Source organism: Triticum dicoccoides, chromosome 4B (assembly GCF_002162155.2).
Source record: "Triticum dicoccoides isolate Atlit2015 ecotype Zavitan chromosome 4B, WEW_v2.0, whole genome shotgun sequence".
Classification (NCBI taxonomy): Eukaryota; Viridiplantae; Streptophyta; class Magnoliopsida; order Poales; family Poaceae; genus Triticum; species Triticum dicoccoides.
The window spans coordinates 518,191,296-518,209,223 of NC_041387.1; the positions used below are offsets into that span (position 1 = coordinate 518,191,296).

Genomic DNA, 17,928 nt, shown 5'->3' on the forward strand with positions numbered 1-17,928 from the left:
CCGTGCGCCGCCGCCCCCATCGATTCCGCCCAACATCGCCGTCCCCCTCCGCTCACTCTTCTCCATGAGCCGGATCCCCACCTCCTCCGCCTCCCCTTCCACTCACTCTACCGGATTCCGCACACCCATAGCCGCCACCCTCTCCCTCCCTTAGATCTCGATTCGATCCAGATCAACATCGCCACAGCTTCCCGTCGCCAGCCCTGCCCGGATGGGGACTAGACTCTCACTGCTGCACGCAGACACAGAGGAGGAGAGGGAGTCGACGAGCGATGGCGGCTGGGACTGGCCGGGTGTTGCCACTGCTGGCCGTGGCGGTGGTGCTCGCGGCGGCGCTCCTCTACACCGCGCCCTTCTTCAAGGTGAGCGGTGCCTCATGCCCCTCAAATCTGCATGCGGCGGTATGGTGGCGGAGGCTGACGGGTGTTCATTGTTTTTGCGCGCGTGCAGGGCCTCGCCGGGGAAGGGTGCAGCCTGCTCCCGCACGACCAATTCTGGATCGCCAGCCAGCGGGTCGTCGCGCTCGGCCGTGTCAGCCCCGCCGCAGGTACTCCGCCCCTTACCCTCTCCCTCCCTTCCATTGCTCCTCTATCGTCCCGGCGTTTCATGGTGGTGTTGTACCTTCAGGCACGCGCATGGCCTTCTAGATCTTGGCGTGCGTCTTATATGTGTGTTTGATGTTGACGTCGCTTGTGGTTTTGCAGGGTTCTGAGGCTACAGCCTGGGCACCATCAGGGTATTCTGTTTCCCTGTCCTGTTTCTTTAGTGCTCAATAGTTGCTTGTGCGACTGCTACCAGTCTGTTAAGACTAGTCTTCTATGTAATGCTAAACTAAAATGGGTCTAGTTATACTAATCATTCTATGAAAGTTCAGTCTGATTTACTGGTACTCTAATAGGTACGCCTTCAGCTTTTGTCATATAAACTCTCCTGGTGGTAAATCATTTGGTATGCAATACAAAAATGTTTATGATGATTCCCATGGATTTTAGAAACCAGTCGCACTTCATGCTTTATAGTACTGTGAAGAATTTTGTTTGCTCATGCTCAGAATCATTATTTTACATATGTTACTTGTGATGTTCTGCTGTCTGAGATGTGCATGATCTGGGTGATGAAGAAAATCGTTCGGATTCCCATTGATTTTCATGATTATTACAACCAGATACTTCTGACAGATCATGCCATCTCTTGGACTACATATGTACTCCTTTATTATTGAGCAAATACTTTCCTTTGATTTTTTGCAAACCTCTTAGCAGGACTTTTTGTATCCTCTTTTTTGTGTTCTGCTGGCTGATGAGATGTGCATTACCTGGGTGATGAACAAAATCGACCGGTCATGCCATCTCCTAAAGTACATTTGCACATTTTTACTGCTTTAGACTGACTGTACATGCATTCCTTCATTGGTTATGAACCTTATTGCTCATTGCATTCTGTTGGGTTAAACTGCATGATTCCGGGTGATGAAGAAAATCGTTCGGATTCCCACTGATATTTCATGATTAGTGTAACCAACTACTTCTGATGGATGATGGCATCTCCTGTATTACATTTGCACCGCTTTATGACTGGCCGTACATGCACTCCTTGTGTTGGTCGCAACCTTGTTGCTCTTTGTGTTATATTGGGTCTTTTGCATGCTTCTGCGTGATGAAGAAAATCATTTGGATTCCCACTAATACTTCATGATTATCAGAACCAGCTACTTCTGACAAACCATGCCATTTTGTGTTCTTTAAGAGATTTTTCTCTGTTTTGGGTTTTAATTCATTCAATAGTTTGCTGGTGTTTATTTTCCTTTGAGCCTGTGATGTTATCACAATATTTGCTACTCTTAATGGGTTTATCCCACTTGATGATCTTAACCACCAAGATCTCTGAGGCTCTTAGTTCTAGTCTAATGTTATCAGTACAGTACATCCGCTGTTGCCAGATTTTCCATGGACTCTATTTTTTTATTCTGCTAGTGGTTCCAGCATAGCTCTAGAGTACATCTATTCACTCAGATTTATACATTGTTAAAATGGAGGCTTGGGAAGAACTATTTTCTTTGTAGTAATAAGTCAGGAGTTGTTTGTTGCTTCAGTAGGGTGTCATACATTATAATCATCATCTCATGTCCTCTGGGATCAAACATAGCTTTGAATTTACAAGAGTAAAGATTTATGTGAGAAGTACAAACCATGTTCGATTTTAACTAGTACAAAAATTATGCCCTTGCTATAGTGATACATTCTGTACTACACTGTTGCTTCTGTTTGCTTGCTTGATTACCTCTCTAAGGCAGCTTCGTTTTGTTCTTCTTCTTCATGTGCTACTTGCAGCATCAAGGGGATCTTCGACCGCTACTAGCAGGCCACTGGGACCAGTCTGTGGACCGAGCAGTATGAGGTTGGCTGCTGCTTCTCTATCTTGCCTCCATCCATCTTTTTCTTTAGCTGTATCACTTTCTCCTTTCTTTGATGTGGCTGATTTGCTTCGGTTTGATATCATCTAGATCTGACTAGTTTGCACTTAGTCACTAGTGATGCACTGCTGTTTTTCCTTGTGATGCTCGAGTACTGAAGAAACTTGGGTAATATGCACTGGTCTTTTGCTTATGCTCTTGTGAGTTTGGCAAGTGATTGTTTGGGGAGTAGATGTAGTGTGTGCTTATGCTCTTCTGATATTTGCAGGAGTAGTTCATTCTTGGGACATGTTTTAAATCAATAATGTCCTCATTGTGTTAAATCAAGCCTTGTAGAGTACAATATACATAGTAGACTGTTTCTGAACGTGTTAAATCAACAATATGTATGTGTTACTGTATCCTAGTAATTCTGCTGTGTCACTGTATCCCAGTAAAGCAAGATGCTTGTTATACTCATGTTCCTGATGATATTGGTGTACACTCAATTTGGTTATTTCTTCTAGTTCTGCTACTAGTTGCCGTGTACTCCTAGTGTTGTAGTTGCTGTGTAGTAATACAGAAATATTAATGCTCAAATATGATGATCTGGCCTGCACCGCACCTACAGTTTTCATTTCTACGATCAATTTAGAGAGTTGCACATGTCAGTATATTGTATACTAAAAAAATCCTAGCTAGTGAGAACATTTTAGTCAATCCATGTACGCATACTGGTTAGTGTTAGTCATACTATTTATGTACATCTCATTTGCTGTCAATTCTTGCTTATAAGTTATTGGATCCCTCATTGGCTACTGTTTGATGTTCTTTACACATCCTTATTCTTATATGTTCATTGTTTTTTTTGCACAGGTGAAGTGCGAATCAAAGTTCGAAGCTGTGAAGCATATCAACAAAGACTAGCATATTATGTGTTGTAAATGTAGGCAGTAGTAAGCTTATCTGGGCTGTAGTATATTGTAACATTTGTAATAGACCAATGCCGTGTTGTTTTGGACGAATTTCATTTTCTATTTGGATTGTTTGAAATAATGATTGTGTATGTGATTTGAATACCCGTCAAATGGAAACCTGACAAGGGGGTCCAAGTTATAATGGTTGTTTGACAGATTTTGAAATTTTTGATGTGTGGGATCAATTTTGTGATAAGCATGACAAGTGGGACCAATCTGATTGGTGGGACTAGTGGCAAAAAAAGGACGAAAATAAAAAATCAGTAGACTGTAAAAGGCTGCATCTTAGAAAAAAGGCCGAATTAATGGCCCAAGCCCATGTAGCTACCGAAAATTAACAAGAAAAAATACATTAAAAGGCCGAATTGTTGGGCTAGGCCCATGTAGAAAACCGAATTGGACCGGTCTGAATCTTGTGCCACATCAGCTTGCCATGTTGGATGCCTACGTGGCCTGGGGAGGTTACTAGTGACCAAAACGCCACAGTAGACATATTTTGGTCATAAACATCTACGACCATTCCAGAAGAAAGGTCAAGAATGTCAGTTTACGATGGCCAGCTTTTGACCTTCTATTTTTGGTCACAAAAAGGTCGCAAATGGAAAACAGTGACCTTTCAGTGACCAATAGTCAAGGTCACAAGTTGACATATTTCTTGTAGTGAGCGCGCCGCCGTCACCCCCTCCTTATCGGCGACGGGAAAACCTTTGTTTTACACAGTCGAGAAGTCATTGTGCTAAGGCCCCACATGCTGAGGCGTTGAATAGAATGTAGATCCTAGTATATGGAAACAAGTATCTATAATACGTTTCTATCTCCATACCTATATTTCCTCTCTTATAAAAAACCGAGTTGGTGATGATGGTACGCGTGCCATCTTGCAATATAGACTGTCCGTTCTATATCTGAAGGATGGAAATTAAGCTAAAAGATACCCGCACCTCTCTCCACATTTGCAGACAAGGCCTTCCCTCGTTCATCCTTATCTCCAACAACCTCATTGTTGAGCTATTAAGAAAGGAAGCCTCTGGAACAAACTGGCATGGTGGCTGCTGCCGGTGTCGTCCATCCCCATGCCTCTGCTCAGTCCGACCACCAATCACCACAACGCCCCACTCCTCTTCACCTTATCTCCTATTTCTCGAGATATCATTAGTTTTTACACATGGGATTACTCTCGCATGGGTCAATCACAACAAGTGTTTTATAAAAAAATGCATCTTGATGTTCCGTGCAATGCACGGACATCTTGCTAGTACTCCCACAGAAGACTAAGTTGGTGATGATGGTGTGTCTGCCATCCATCATTTCTGACCATTAGATCTACATCAAACGACTGTGAGGTAAGTTGTTGCCTTTTCTCACCAACATCCCACTTCTCTACTAATTTGCAGAAAAAACCCATAATTAGTATCTTAAAAGCAACCAGATCCCTCCCTCACCTCACCAAAACAGCCCAAGGAATATATTCTGATTGAAACATAATATATCTCTAGTGATATATGTATATCAAAGTTAGAGTGTTTTGTATCAAGTTTGTGAATAAGTATTATTCTAATTATGATCCATTGCAATGCACATGAATATTGCTAGTATTTCCAACCATGCAAAAAAATTCCTAGTATTTCCAGAGTTTCGAGTTTTCCATCAAGATATTAATCACTCATGGTTGATATTTACTGTCAATCACGTACACATATGCACTATGTAACTAGCCTTGCTTATTGGCCTCCAAAGCTTAACTTTCACTCCTACTTACAATATATGGAGTATTTAACAAAAAACTGCCACTTTCAACCAGCCATAGGAAGAAAATATTGTACAAAAATAGCAAAAACATACCCAAAATTTCTTAATCCACGCCAAACACTACTACCTAGTGCCGATTAGGCTCGTTTAAACCCGTTTACGAAAGGGTTGGCCCACACGTCCGTGCTGACAAGGCAGCTTAAACCAACACATTTTGACCATTGACACGAGGGACCCACATCTGACCTTCTATCCTGTTATTCCCCCTCAAATCATTATTTTTCCTGAACATTACTTCAAACAGTATTGATGCGTGCTCGTTGGTGGCGCCAGTGATGAGTGAGTTGGCCGCCGCACCGCCGGACAGGGCGGACGCCGCGCTAGCCCACGGGTTGGCAGGCTGGCCCAAGCAGAACTCACGAGTGAGCAAGCTGCCGCGCTTGCCTTCGCTCGAGCCAGATGACTGGCCTTAGCGCGGTGCGCGCGAGCAAGCCGCCATGCCGCCGTGCCAATCTAGCTAGCAAACCTTTCAGACAAGTAGCTAGACAGAGCTATCTTGGCTAGCTAGCGGCCGCGAGCGCCGAGCGGAGCTGGCATCCGGGCTGCTGCAAGATGGGCTCCGCACCGCCGGCGGTTTTGACCTTGCCTTCTGCTGGCGGCGGTAGCTGCGTCCCATGGCCGAGGATGACTAGGTGGACGGGCGAAAGTAGGATGTCACTCGGGGATTTTTGTGCAGACTGACATGTAGGTCCCACAGGTCATAATGCCTAACTTCCCGGTCGAATAGAAGGCGTTGACTTAAGGGCGACATGGGTTGAAACGTGCCTATAACGGCACTTTGTAGAGTAGTGGTTTCTTGGTAGGGGTGGTTAGTAAGAGCATGTACAATGGTTGATAAGGTAGTCTTATCTTAAGTCAGCCATGTATGCAAGTGGTAGTAGTTTCTTGGCATTATTAGTGGTTCTTGTAAGGAACAATGTACTACTAGCAACAAAAGGCAATTCTAGGTTGCATTGTACTCCAACGAGTACTACTAGTGGGTGTGGGGTGTATACCTCGTTTTGTGGATTCGATCCAGGCCGAACGCATGGCGGCCTTTTTGTTAAATAGTAACTTCGCCGTGAGCCAATATTGTACATGGGTGCACTGGATAGCCTAGCGACGTGAACGAGGTTTCCTTCCCATCATCTCGTGGATCGCGTGCTCGCCCTAGCCGTAGCTCGTTTGCAGCTTCCTCATCAGCTAGTAGAATATTTAAACTAGCGCCTCCCAATTAAGCCCGAGGAGCCAGAAAAGCTTGGCAGGGCATTGGGAACTGTGCAATATGGCTTTGTACGTAAAGTACTACTAGTACTCTACTACTCTATAGCTTGTGGCATTGCACGCATGGACTTCACTCCATTATCGGCTCTATAAAATAAATTCCTCTTGACGTGATTTTTTTTGAAACGGAGGCAAAAGCTTTGCCTCATCTCATTCATAAAGAAGGAACTAATAACAAAGTTCGACGAGATCCATTACACCTCCACAAATGGAAGCAAAAAGCCTAGTCTCACTGTATCAAATAACTCAAATGTTTTGCCCCTGCAGTAAACGTTGACGATAAACGGGATGCTAGTGTGTGCGTGAGAGGAGCCGTTGAGTAGGCCAGCTACGCGCTTGAATAGAGCACCGAGAGTACCCACTACGTAGGTGTACTTTCCCTGCATTGATAGTACAACGATGGTTCTAGGGAACAATGGTACCCTACACTTACAACTGTAGCTCCTTGGCCCTGAGATTCAAGAGTTCAAAACGGGTGCACTATACTAGAAGTACAGTACTCCCTCCATTTTTATATACAAGGCCATAAACTCATATTACAGGTACCAAGATAAAATTTAATGCATGCTGTGCAAGTCAATCTTTTCTTTTGTTTACTGGGATCATTAATACACAACATGCATGCAAGGAAACTGAGTGGAGAAAGTAGGTAGTCATTATGATGGCATGCATGCAAAATGTATATCCCATAGTGGCCTTGTATAAGTAAATGGAGGGAGTACATCGCACTACTAGTTGAGAAAGTAGTACTAGTACTACTACAGTACGAGTACGTAGTAAATAATAGCCTCACCCCTTGGCTAAGGAACGATCTACAGTTGGAAGGGAGGAGGCCCTGTGATTACTACGCTCTTATCCCCTCCTTGCTAGTTCCCCTCCCCCCGAAGAGAAGGCAGTTCGTTGCTGCTCCCATGGATTCGCTAGGCGGTTCTCTGGGAGAAATCGCACGCCACTCTGACGTCCTCACCGCCGCAAGACTCGGTGCTTCCTACACTAACTTTTTCAAGACGGTGCTTAAATAGGCTTGGGAAAAGGCCATGCTTGTTGGTCTTCCATGCGTCCTCGAGGAGAAGGTTCTTCTATGGGACAATCCTTCGAATAGTCCACCGCTCCGTGGCCATGGTTGCATGTTGACTCCGCTAGTGTTGCCGACGTTGAGAGGTAGTCGGATTTTGTCCGACAAGCAGGTCAGTCATGGAGTTTGATCATGTAGTACTTCGTTATTCCATTTCCATCCCGTAATTTCTCCACTGCCTACCGTCTTATATATAGGTCTGGGCCGGTGCCAACGAAGATTGGCTTGCATACCTCCGGCTGGATACCACCATCATTTTGCACAACATCCACAATAGTGCGTCCGTTCCCGTAGACCCCTTCTCCACCATTGGGATTGGCCTTCCAGACTAGCGGGGTTTGAATACGTATGATGATGCCTACACGAGATTGAAGAAGACATCAATTGCAGACCTGCCTACAAAGCAGCGCGGCTACGATGATTACTATCTCATCGCGGTGTTCGAGACAAGGATTGCCATCAATGCAAGAGGCAGTAACAACAGATGCCGGTGCATGTTGGCGGCGGCAGATTTGTACCCCTACATGTTCGAAGATGCCGTGTGCCATCTAGGACACATCTTCGCGGTGACAAGCTAGGGGACTTGCTTCATCTTGTTGCCATCCTACGGTACGTGAGATTACAAACGGAATGCACAAATCATCATTTGCATCCCTAACGGTACTCCATTATTTTGTAGGGACCAGTCAGCCCCCGATCAACATAAGATCGCCGATCCTGGATGTGCATTTGCATCCACGATTCGGTCTAACCTAGAACCTTGTAGCTGACTTTGGCATATTGGGATCAACTATCTTAACCGTCGTTACCCATGGTACCACTGATGTGCAACATGGTCACACAATCTACCACGATCGGACCGTCACCATCTACCCAGGTATTCCATTTAGTATTATATTTTTTAACCCTCTCGCCTTCTCTTTCATTGTTGTACTACTTACTAGTACTAGTAGGAGTACTTTTTACCTTGGAGGACGAGTATAGCTAGATAGGCCCTTGAAGACTTGAACCCACTAGCTGCCACCATTTTTGTTTTTCCATGTCTTACTATCTCATCCATGTAGCCAAGAGTGGCTATATATAATAAGCCGGTTATTTTACTTCCTCTATACCGGAGTAGTACTATTTGCTGCACAGTATTACTGACCACAATATTTGAGCACAACATTATTATGCATGGACCTTGACTATGTACATCACCATGTGTCTAGATCTGAGATGCCGCGTGTACCAGATGAACGGCGCCGAGTTCGACCCTTGTGATGCTATGTGGGTGCCGAGGAACACTCTTGGAGAGTACTCGATTTTCATTGGGGACAACTACCCCATTGTGAAGCGGATGCCACCTTCCGTGCACAACACCGAAGGCCTGCCGTTCATGAAGCATGGTTGTGTCTTCAGTGTGCACAACCGGATGAACGACATGCTGGGACACGCTATCCCTGATTTATGCCGCTTCAGCTTGGATGAGTCTCCATCATGTGGAACCAGACTAGAAAGCTACGACAATGATTCCCGTTGCCCACCGCTATGGATCGTGCCATCCATGAAGAACACCTGGGACTGGAACCTGGAGGAGGACATGTAGCCCATCCATAATGTGTAAGTGGAGTATGGTAAATTGTGAACGGTAGCATTGTGAATATATGTAGACTAGTCATGCACAGATTTATCACATGAATTGGAGATGAACTTGTGTGGCATACTGGCATTTGTCCTTTAGAATTTTATTACTAGTAAATGTGTTATGTGTACGTGCAACTTGTGTGGTTGTTGCACGGGCTCCAACACGCTCTTTGAGAAAAAAAGGTGGCACAACTTTGGATATAGGTGACGTGGCGGCATCATACAGTAGCATCATTTGCTATAGTTGTAGTATACTCCTACTAGGACGACAACTCCTATAAAACCTTGCGCTTGGCTCTTTGCCTCTTCGGGAGGTTCAACAGTTCGTACTCATGTGAACCTTGCACTTGGTTCTTCGCCTCTTTGGAAGGTCCAACAATGATGATATTAGAGTACAATATGCTTCTGGCAATCTGACACCAATTGAACTGCTGCACATCCACCACGAGGGAGAGGGCAAGGGAGAGGGAGAGAGAGACGGCGCTGTAGTCAAAACCCTCTCCTTGTCCTGCGAGCCACCGTACGTGTGGGCGAGGGAGAGGCGTAGTAAGTAAGCTTCTCCTTGTTCAGTGAGTTGACGGGACACATGAAAGCAGTACTAGTACTAGTCTGTACTGCGTCCTTTTCAGTTAATATGGCTTAATTTGAAACGAGAAAATACACTGGCGGTCAACATATGTAACATTACGCTCTTTACGGCCACTATATATAGTTTTCCGATGATTATACGATCACTAGCTCATCGTAGAGCACCGTATTGCACCCCGACCACATAGTCGACATGTCACTTTGTTGACTGGTTAAATTGTCACCTGGTTTCTGGGTCGCACCTGTCAGTTGGAAAAGCAAAGAAATCAGTTAAAGAAAACTTTACGCAAGCGCGACAGGAGACCAACACTTGTGCACGGACCACCCTGGATGTGTGTGTGAGTGCATGCACGTGTACTCCCTCTGTCTTCCAACAAAGAGTGTACATCGGCTAAAAAACAAAGAGTGTACATCTACACTTCCAATGCATTTAGCCTTTAATCTAAATTGATATTGATTGGCTAATGCACCAACTTGTGCTCTAGGTATAGGCTACATGTCTATCCTTAATTATAGCATGCAACAACCTTCATTTAATTTTCTTCTCTGATCAGTGGTCGCATGCACACATAAGTCTGCTACTTTTGGGCGTTAATTATGCCCTGGTCAATGTGTAAATCTCTAAATGTACAGTCTTCACGGACATAGGGAGTAGGTTGAGCACTTGAGCATGAGCGTTTGTGTTGCGTCGTGTGCTGTGTGCCCCATGGGTGCGTGAGTGTTGCGTGCGTCCATGTGTATGTGTGAGTGTTGCATGTTACATGCATGAGGCTTTTACTCCCTCCCATTGACATGTACATATTTCAAGATTCCTCTGTTCCCTCCATATGGTGATACTCCCTCTGTTCCCAAATACGGAGTAAAAGCATCCCTCTGTTCACAAATATGCAGTATTTGTCTTTCTAGATATTTCAACAAGTGACTACGTACGGAGCAAAATGAGTGAAGTGAGCGTAGAGGCATAGGGATATTGTAGATAGGAAGTCTTCGCGATCCATTATTCCCCATCTCGGTCAAAGAGAACTATTCAACTAGTCTTCGCAGTGAAGTGACAATACACGCTGCAGCAGATGGGACACTTAATTAATAAGCTGAACTAGCGTGTTGGTGTTACTAAATCAGCCTTACCCAGTACTGCCATCATGTTTGCCAGTAGAGCATGCTTTCGCAAATATGCCTACATAGCTCTATCCTCCATTAACTGACATATGTGCCCTCTTGAGGTAGACCCACATGTCATCAGTGTAACTATTTACACTTCGAAGGACGGTATATCCTGGTAGTAGTACTAGTAGAATTGAGATTTAATGCACGTTCTTCCCCGTCTTTCACTCTTCTTCCTCCTCTCTTCTTCTTCCTCCTCTCTTCCCCATCGTTATCCGCACACCATTTCCCCCCGCTCACTGCTCGCCCGCCCGCGCCATCTTCCTTGGTAGCTCGTGCTCACCATATCCCGCGCTCATTGCTCGGCCACACGAGGAGAAGCTTCTTCGCTCGCCCACCCAAATCCACTTCCTCACTAGCTCGCAGGCACCGAAAACCCCAATGGCAAAACCGACTGACACACAGAGCCGCGATTGGAATTCCCTCCCTGATGTTCTCTTGGAGCAGATCTGTAATCATATGGACCTACTCAGCACTGTCCATCTGGCCGCATGCTTGGTGTCTTTGTACCGTCTACTCGTCTGCAACTGGCCGGCTCTTTTCAAGACACCCTGCTTGCTAATGCCCGATCCTCGCAGGTGGCCCAGACACCGACTTGACGATCCTACGGAGGTTTCCGTGGTGCCCCTTGACATGCTAACACTACCCGTCCACCTTTCCTTCATGCGCGGCCACTACTGGGCGGGCATGAAGACCAACTAGATCGTCCTCATCCACCAATCCGGTAGTCTGTGGCATCTCATGGATATCTACACCCAGTGAGAGATCACCCTTCCATCGTTGGATACCACCGCCATCGAGCCTCGCAGCCCGCCAGACACTCCTGCCTACTATTCACGAGACGCGTCAAGCTTTTGGCTCGACCTCTGTTTGCTGAAAGTTGTAATCTGCAAAGTGCCCATACCATCAGAAGACTACATGGATTACAAGCTCATTGCCTTGTTCAACATGAGATTAGTCTATCTGGAATCTGGTAGCCATACATGGTTATGACTCATCATCAATCCTGTTAAGGCAACATTTCTGTCTGATGCTATAGTGCACAATGGCATCGTTTACGCGGTCGACGCACTGATTGGCTGCCTATACTGGTGGAATCTATCGTCGTGTAATTGTTCTATCTCATCTCATCTTTACCTTATGAGTATGACTGCTTGTTCATTGTTACAAATTTAGAATAGATAGTATGTCGATAACCACATCATTGCTATATGTTCATCTCATTTCCTAGATTTTTATGACCACACATGTTATTGTTAGAGTTGATATGAGAACAATTGGCATCTAATGATTGTTAGAATAGATATTATGAGCATAACCTCATGATTGCTATATGTTACTCTCATTTCCAAGATTTTTATAACACCGCATGTTATTGCTTAGAGTTGATATCAAAACAGTAGTAAGTTCTATCGTAGTATATGAGTAGGCCCTGTCATAGATGTTTTCCTCTCATTGTTACATGATGTTTGAACCATGACATATTGCAAGAATATGAAAGCCATTGGCTTATTTTTTAACTTGGGGTATGATTATGACCACGACATTGTAATTCTCTGTTTATGATATGTGTCACTGTTATAATAATCTTAATTCCACACATACTCTGAACATGATTGTTTATTTTTGTCCTTTCAATCTCCAATTTGAATTGTTGCAGCAGACGCAAATGCGCTGGCCTTCATGATTCCAGGACCTGGAATCATACAAGCCAATGGGTGGTGGTTTATCGCTCGTTCAGCTGATGGCAGTCATTTGATGCTCATTCCCACGTACCAAATTGACCAAACCATTACATCAAACCACATGCAGTACAATGCCTGGTGCGTTCATGACATTGATGGCTATGGCTGCTTCGTGTTTGAAAAAGACCTCAGTTCCGTTGGGCTAGGCGTATTCAACTGAAGGTGGGTTTACAGCCTCGGCCACCACTCCATGTTACTCGGGCTTAATTATCCGATCATCCAACCAATCATCGATCATATCACCGGCGATGATTACCGTGCTATGCAACTTCCATTCGCCAGGAGGGACTGTGTTTACACATCATACCATGGGTTTCATGAATCACCATATCCAGAGATTCGTCGACACAACTTGTTGGCAGATAATCTTCAGTGTGTGAAAGACATCAAGCTTCCATGCGATGGATGGCTTGTGCAAACCCGACATACGGTGATGTGGTTCATGCCAACAGCAAATTTGCACTACTTGATTCGTATTGATATCTAGACTAAGCCATGTATTCTGCTGCTGTAGCACGACCCTCTTTTGTTGGATATTATGTATTGTTGTTAGTTTGAAGCACTCCTCTGGTTTGAAGGATAGATACCTTTCTAGGATCAAGTGCATCCTAACTCACATGCATAGGATATACTGATAATGATAATGGGTAGGATGCATTTTTCATATATATATATATATATAGAAACTCTATTAATAACCCAGGGTGAAGAATAAGTAATTCTTCACCCTGGTCGATGGACTGAACCAGAGGTCCAACAACCAAGCCGCCGTTCGATTGCAAAAAAGCACACCGCCCCTCGCCGTAAAATTACACCAGAGTCGTGCGTTGACTAGAACCCAGCCCACCTCCCCATCCTTATCTATCTGCTACGAACTTCCCTAAAAAAGGATATCTGCTGCGAACGGTTTTCGGCTGGTTGGCTCGACGTCGTGTTGGTCCCTGAGAAGATGGGCGGCGTGATGTTCGGCGGCTGCCTAGGTCATGGGCCGCGCCGTGGTTGGTGATGGCGCCATGGCGGTGCAGGCTCAACGGCGTGGTGCTCAGTGGCAGTCCATGGCTTCGGTGGTTTGGTGAGATCTCCGGGTTCCTCAGTACCAGGTTCGTGCCCTACGCCGGCGACGGCGGTGCTGCTCCATTTGTGCCCTTGCCAGGATTTGTGCCCCTGTAATTCTTCTCCCGTCCTATCCCAATCCAGGATTATACTTTCCCTATCCATGCAGGAACCTAGGCATATTATTTATGCAATCCCTCTGCTGGGTTTGTGCCTCTGTAATTCTTGTCCCGTCCTTGCCAGGATTTGTGCCCCTGTACTTCTTCTCCCGTCCTTGCCAGAACTTGCCGGCTGCAGCTGCAGCTGCTGCCTTGGTTCTAGATTATGGCACATGTATTTATGCATCCCTCTGCTGGGTACCTGAATGTTTACTCGTTTATGTTTCGGTGCAAGTTTTAGTACGGCCTTTGCCCGATTTGATAATGTCCTCCTTCCTATATCATTCAAGATTGAACAGTAATTTGCATGGCCATGGTGATTTGGTCCACGAGGTGGAAGATTAGATGTTGGCGACAAATCAAGAAAGGGCTTCTTTCCGGATCTGATGTAAGGCTGTTTCTAGCCCTCCTACTAATCTCCTATATTCCATAAATGGAGAGCTACCAACGCTTTTGTGTCTAATGACTCCTTTGGTTCAGCGGCTTGTGTCTCATTACTCCTTAGTTTAGTATACCAATATATATGCTGCATTTTCTGTCTTCCATGGTTCAGTAAATGTTAGTTATTATATTAAGAAATAAGAGATAATTAGTTTAATCATTCTTAGATCTATGTAGGTTAGAGGTCTCTTGATCGTACCGATAGAACTAGGCTGTAAAACGTTGGATGTAAGATAAGTGGGTTCATGTACTAGTTTTGGGATTTATATTAGCTTCAAGAGAACATTTTAGCTCAAAGAAGACCAAGAGGACATTATAGATTGTACTGAGATGAGAAGAAACTCAGGTCTGTAGGTGCAGAATCAGGAAGAATTATAATGGATTTTCCCATTTGAATTGGCTTTCAATGAGTTATTGGCAGATATAACTTTTGTCTTCTAATATTTCAGTTCATAAAACATATAGGGTAACTAGTATTACTTTTATAGTTCAGTCCACTTTTACTCCTACAACCACACGCTACGCCACCGCAACACACGCACACACCCAGGACGGGATACAAAGGCGCTGAGCGCAGCAACACTACTCCTAGCACTACCGCCCCGAAGATATGAAGCTACATATGACGAACCATGCGCTCCAAGGCGGCGCCTTCAGGAAGGAAACGACGCCGGAGCACCGCCACCGCCCGATCCAAGGATCAAAGTTTCCCTCGGAGCCGCATGACGGGCAATGAGAGCTGCAACGACGCCTTCAAGAAGGGAGCGATCTTCGCCGCCGCTGGTCCGTTCGAAGATAGAGCAGGTTTTCACCTCGGCCAACATTCACCGCCACCGAACGCCACACCCCGGCAACCACGCCGCCCACACGGCCATGATGAGCGGGCAGCACCAAGGCGCAGGCTTTGTCCAAGAGCATCGTGCCACCACCACCACCAGGGCCGCCGCCCCAGCATCCAAGACCTCAACACCACCTCACCCATGACCCGACGCACCCCAACGAAAGAGACGAGCAGAAAGGTCCTACCTTTCGCGCCCCTGGGCAACCCCCAGCATCGAGAACTAATAGGTTAGCCAGAACCGGCATCCACCGAGCCATCCTGCTACCCTAAGCGCGAGATGAGCTTGGTCCTGCAGCATCGTGCGCGAGACGCCCGATCCTGAATCCATTAGTTTAGAATCTATTACATTTCTCATTTAGGATTTCATGGTCCAGTGTTAATTTTCATTGCTCCAAACCAATCATTTGCAGTTGCTTGTTTTAGAGATCCAAGTTCTGTGTCAGATTTCGGCCGGCAAGGTAAATCCTTCCAGCTGACGAATATTATGGACTTACAATCTATGCAGTCGTCTCATAGTTATTACGACCCTACTTTTTTATCGAATTTTACTCCATTCAGCCTTTTGTATGTCCTTCAGAAATACGGCGAGCTTGTTTGGGAGGTCAGGTCCACTTATAAGCATTTGTGCATTAAAGGTTGATATTCTAAAGATGCTCGTGCTGAGATACAATGTTGGCTTGTAATGTGCCTAATCTATATTAATTAATTTACTGACGCTGACTAATCAATGACTTGCTAAACAACTTTTCATGTATAAATAAAAGAAAAAATTGGCTCACTTGTGCATCGTCTTCTGGATGTAAGTGTTTTCTCTTATTATTTTTCATCTTCACCATGATATGCTCATTGGTTTTCTTGAGATATTTGTTCAAGGGAATCTTTTCAAAGGATTGTACATTTTTGACATTTTTTTCAAAGAATGACACCTTTTGTGATAATTTTCTCATGTGATATAGGTTGTCTACGACTGTACGTTACATTTATATGTGCAGTGTCTCCCCTTTAATTGATTGGTTCAGTTATTCAGCTCTGTTTTTTGTGTATCCCTTGTGTTGGATGATTTTTTTCCATCGCCTCTTTGTTCCTATGTGATTTAAATATGTTCATAGTTGACATTCACCAAAAAATTGTAGATGTCAGAGATAATGTGGGGGTCAAAGCACGGGCTAGCGAGAGCTTTATCTACAACAGAACAGTTGTTGAATGGTTGAACTTTCCTCCATGATATTTCTTTAATACGCCACCTCTCAATTTTATGAAAACAAGAGTTGACGTGATTGTATATTGACCACATTTTATTTCTATATCCTTGGCTCCTTGCACATTGTTCGTATAAATTATTAAATTCCCAAGAACCCATTTTGTTCCGAATAGCGAATTCACAATCTTTTTCTTGGTTGTCCCATAGCGATGCTACTACGAATCATATCGTGTTGCAATGTTTGCAATTTGTATTAAAGCATCTGTCAGTTGAACTAACAAGGATGCAGCCACATTTGCAGGCATATACACTGATGTAGAAGGATGCAGAGATGGGCACACAACAATGGAGCTAATGCTTCTATGAACATGGTCAATCCCTAAGAGCAATTTTGTTACCACAGCTGGATTCTGCTAATACTGGAGGTGTCAACCTAAATGCACATATATGAAACTGAACGACAGTAGTCAAACACCATTTTATCTACATTGTGTAATTTTCCACATAGATTAATTACAATATTTATTCTATGGACATGAGGCCACGATTTGTATCATTTGGTTACAGTTGTTATGTTGTGTGATTTTTCAGTGATCAATATAATGCTATCTGCACAACTTAAAAAAAAATGATATCGGCATCGAGATTTCTTACGTCGACATATGTTTATTTCACATGGGCATTGAGAATTCTTACCTTTGTCAACCGTTGGCCGCACACATCTTTATGTCCGACTTTTTAGTTTAGGTTTGTTGTTTGCAATATCCTCATATTTACCTCGGCTGACTTTTCTGCTTTGAAGTCGCTCCAATATTCCAACTTCAGCGAGAGATTTTAGGCTAATTTACGTTGGCTCCATTGTAGTGTTTTTTTCTTTCAAAATGACTCTAGGGAAGTACCTGTACAATGGCTGGGCATTTTGGGCATCCCGTAAAATTACATTGTTATGGAACAAATCTTACGTTCATCTAAGTAGTTCCAAGACGTGTGGGCTGTCCCCTAAAAAAATGACGTCTCGGCTAGCAGGGGATGGGAGCCTCCGTAACCTTACTTTCACTCAGAAGAATCTTATGTCCATAGCGCTGGTGATTGCCAAACTGATTCGTTCGGCTGAGGTTGTCCCTGCACCGGCGCAACAGATGGGGTGGGGTGAGGAATAACTATTACTCACCCTGGTTTAAATTATTCATCATGTCCACACATTGAATTGACGTGACAACACGCTGCGCGTGAGGTGACACAAGAATCCCGGCGGCTTGTTCGGGTATTCTGGACTTCAGATTTGGAGTACCACTTATCTGTCGAAATCTTTCATCATTCACTTAAAACAGTCGATTGATCATACAATTGAGTACCATATAACTGAAATTAACCGATGCAAGTCCAAGAAGGATTGGCCGGTGCTGCCGGCTGGCATCAAGTTCGATCCCACGGATGAGGAGCTGATCGAGCACCTTGAGGCCAAAGTCAGTGCTAACTGCGCGAGATCTCACCCTCTCATCGATTTGTTCATACCAACCATCGACAGCAAGCACGACATATGCTACACCCATCCTGAAACTTCCATGTAAGACACTGATCGACTGTCTATTTGC

The 17,928-nt window shown here is 44.6% G+C and overlaps 1 non-coding gene and 3 pseudogenes across 1 annotated transcript; all 4 read left to right on the forward strand.

Annotated features, from left to right (window-relative positions):
* Window positions 1-1,105: 1,105 nt before the first annotated feature.
* On the forward strand, window positions 1,106-1,180 carry LOC119296499 (annotated as a pseudogene).
* Window positions 1,181-1,460: 280 nt separating this feature from the next.
* On the forward strand, window positions 1,461-1,536 carry LOC119296500 (annotated as a pseudogene).
* A 111-nt stretch (window positions 1,537-1,647) lies between these two features.
* Window positions 1,648-1,723, forward strand: LOC119296501 (annotated as a pseudogene).
* Window positions 1,724-1,808: 85 nt separating this feature from the next.
* LOC119296442 lies at window positions 1,809-1,891 on the forward strand. Its single transcript, XR_005145208.1, has one exon. It is a non-coding gene; the product is annotated as a small nucleolar RNA SNORD24 (small nucleolar RNA).
* The last annotated feature ends 16,037 nt before the right edge of the window (window positions 1,892-17,928 follow it).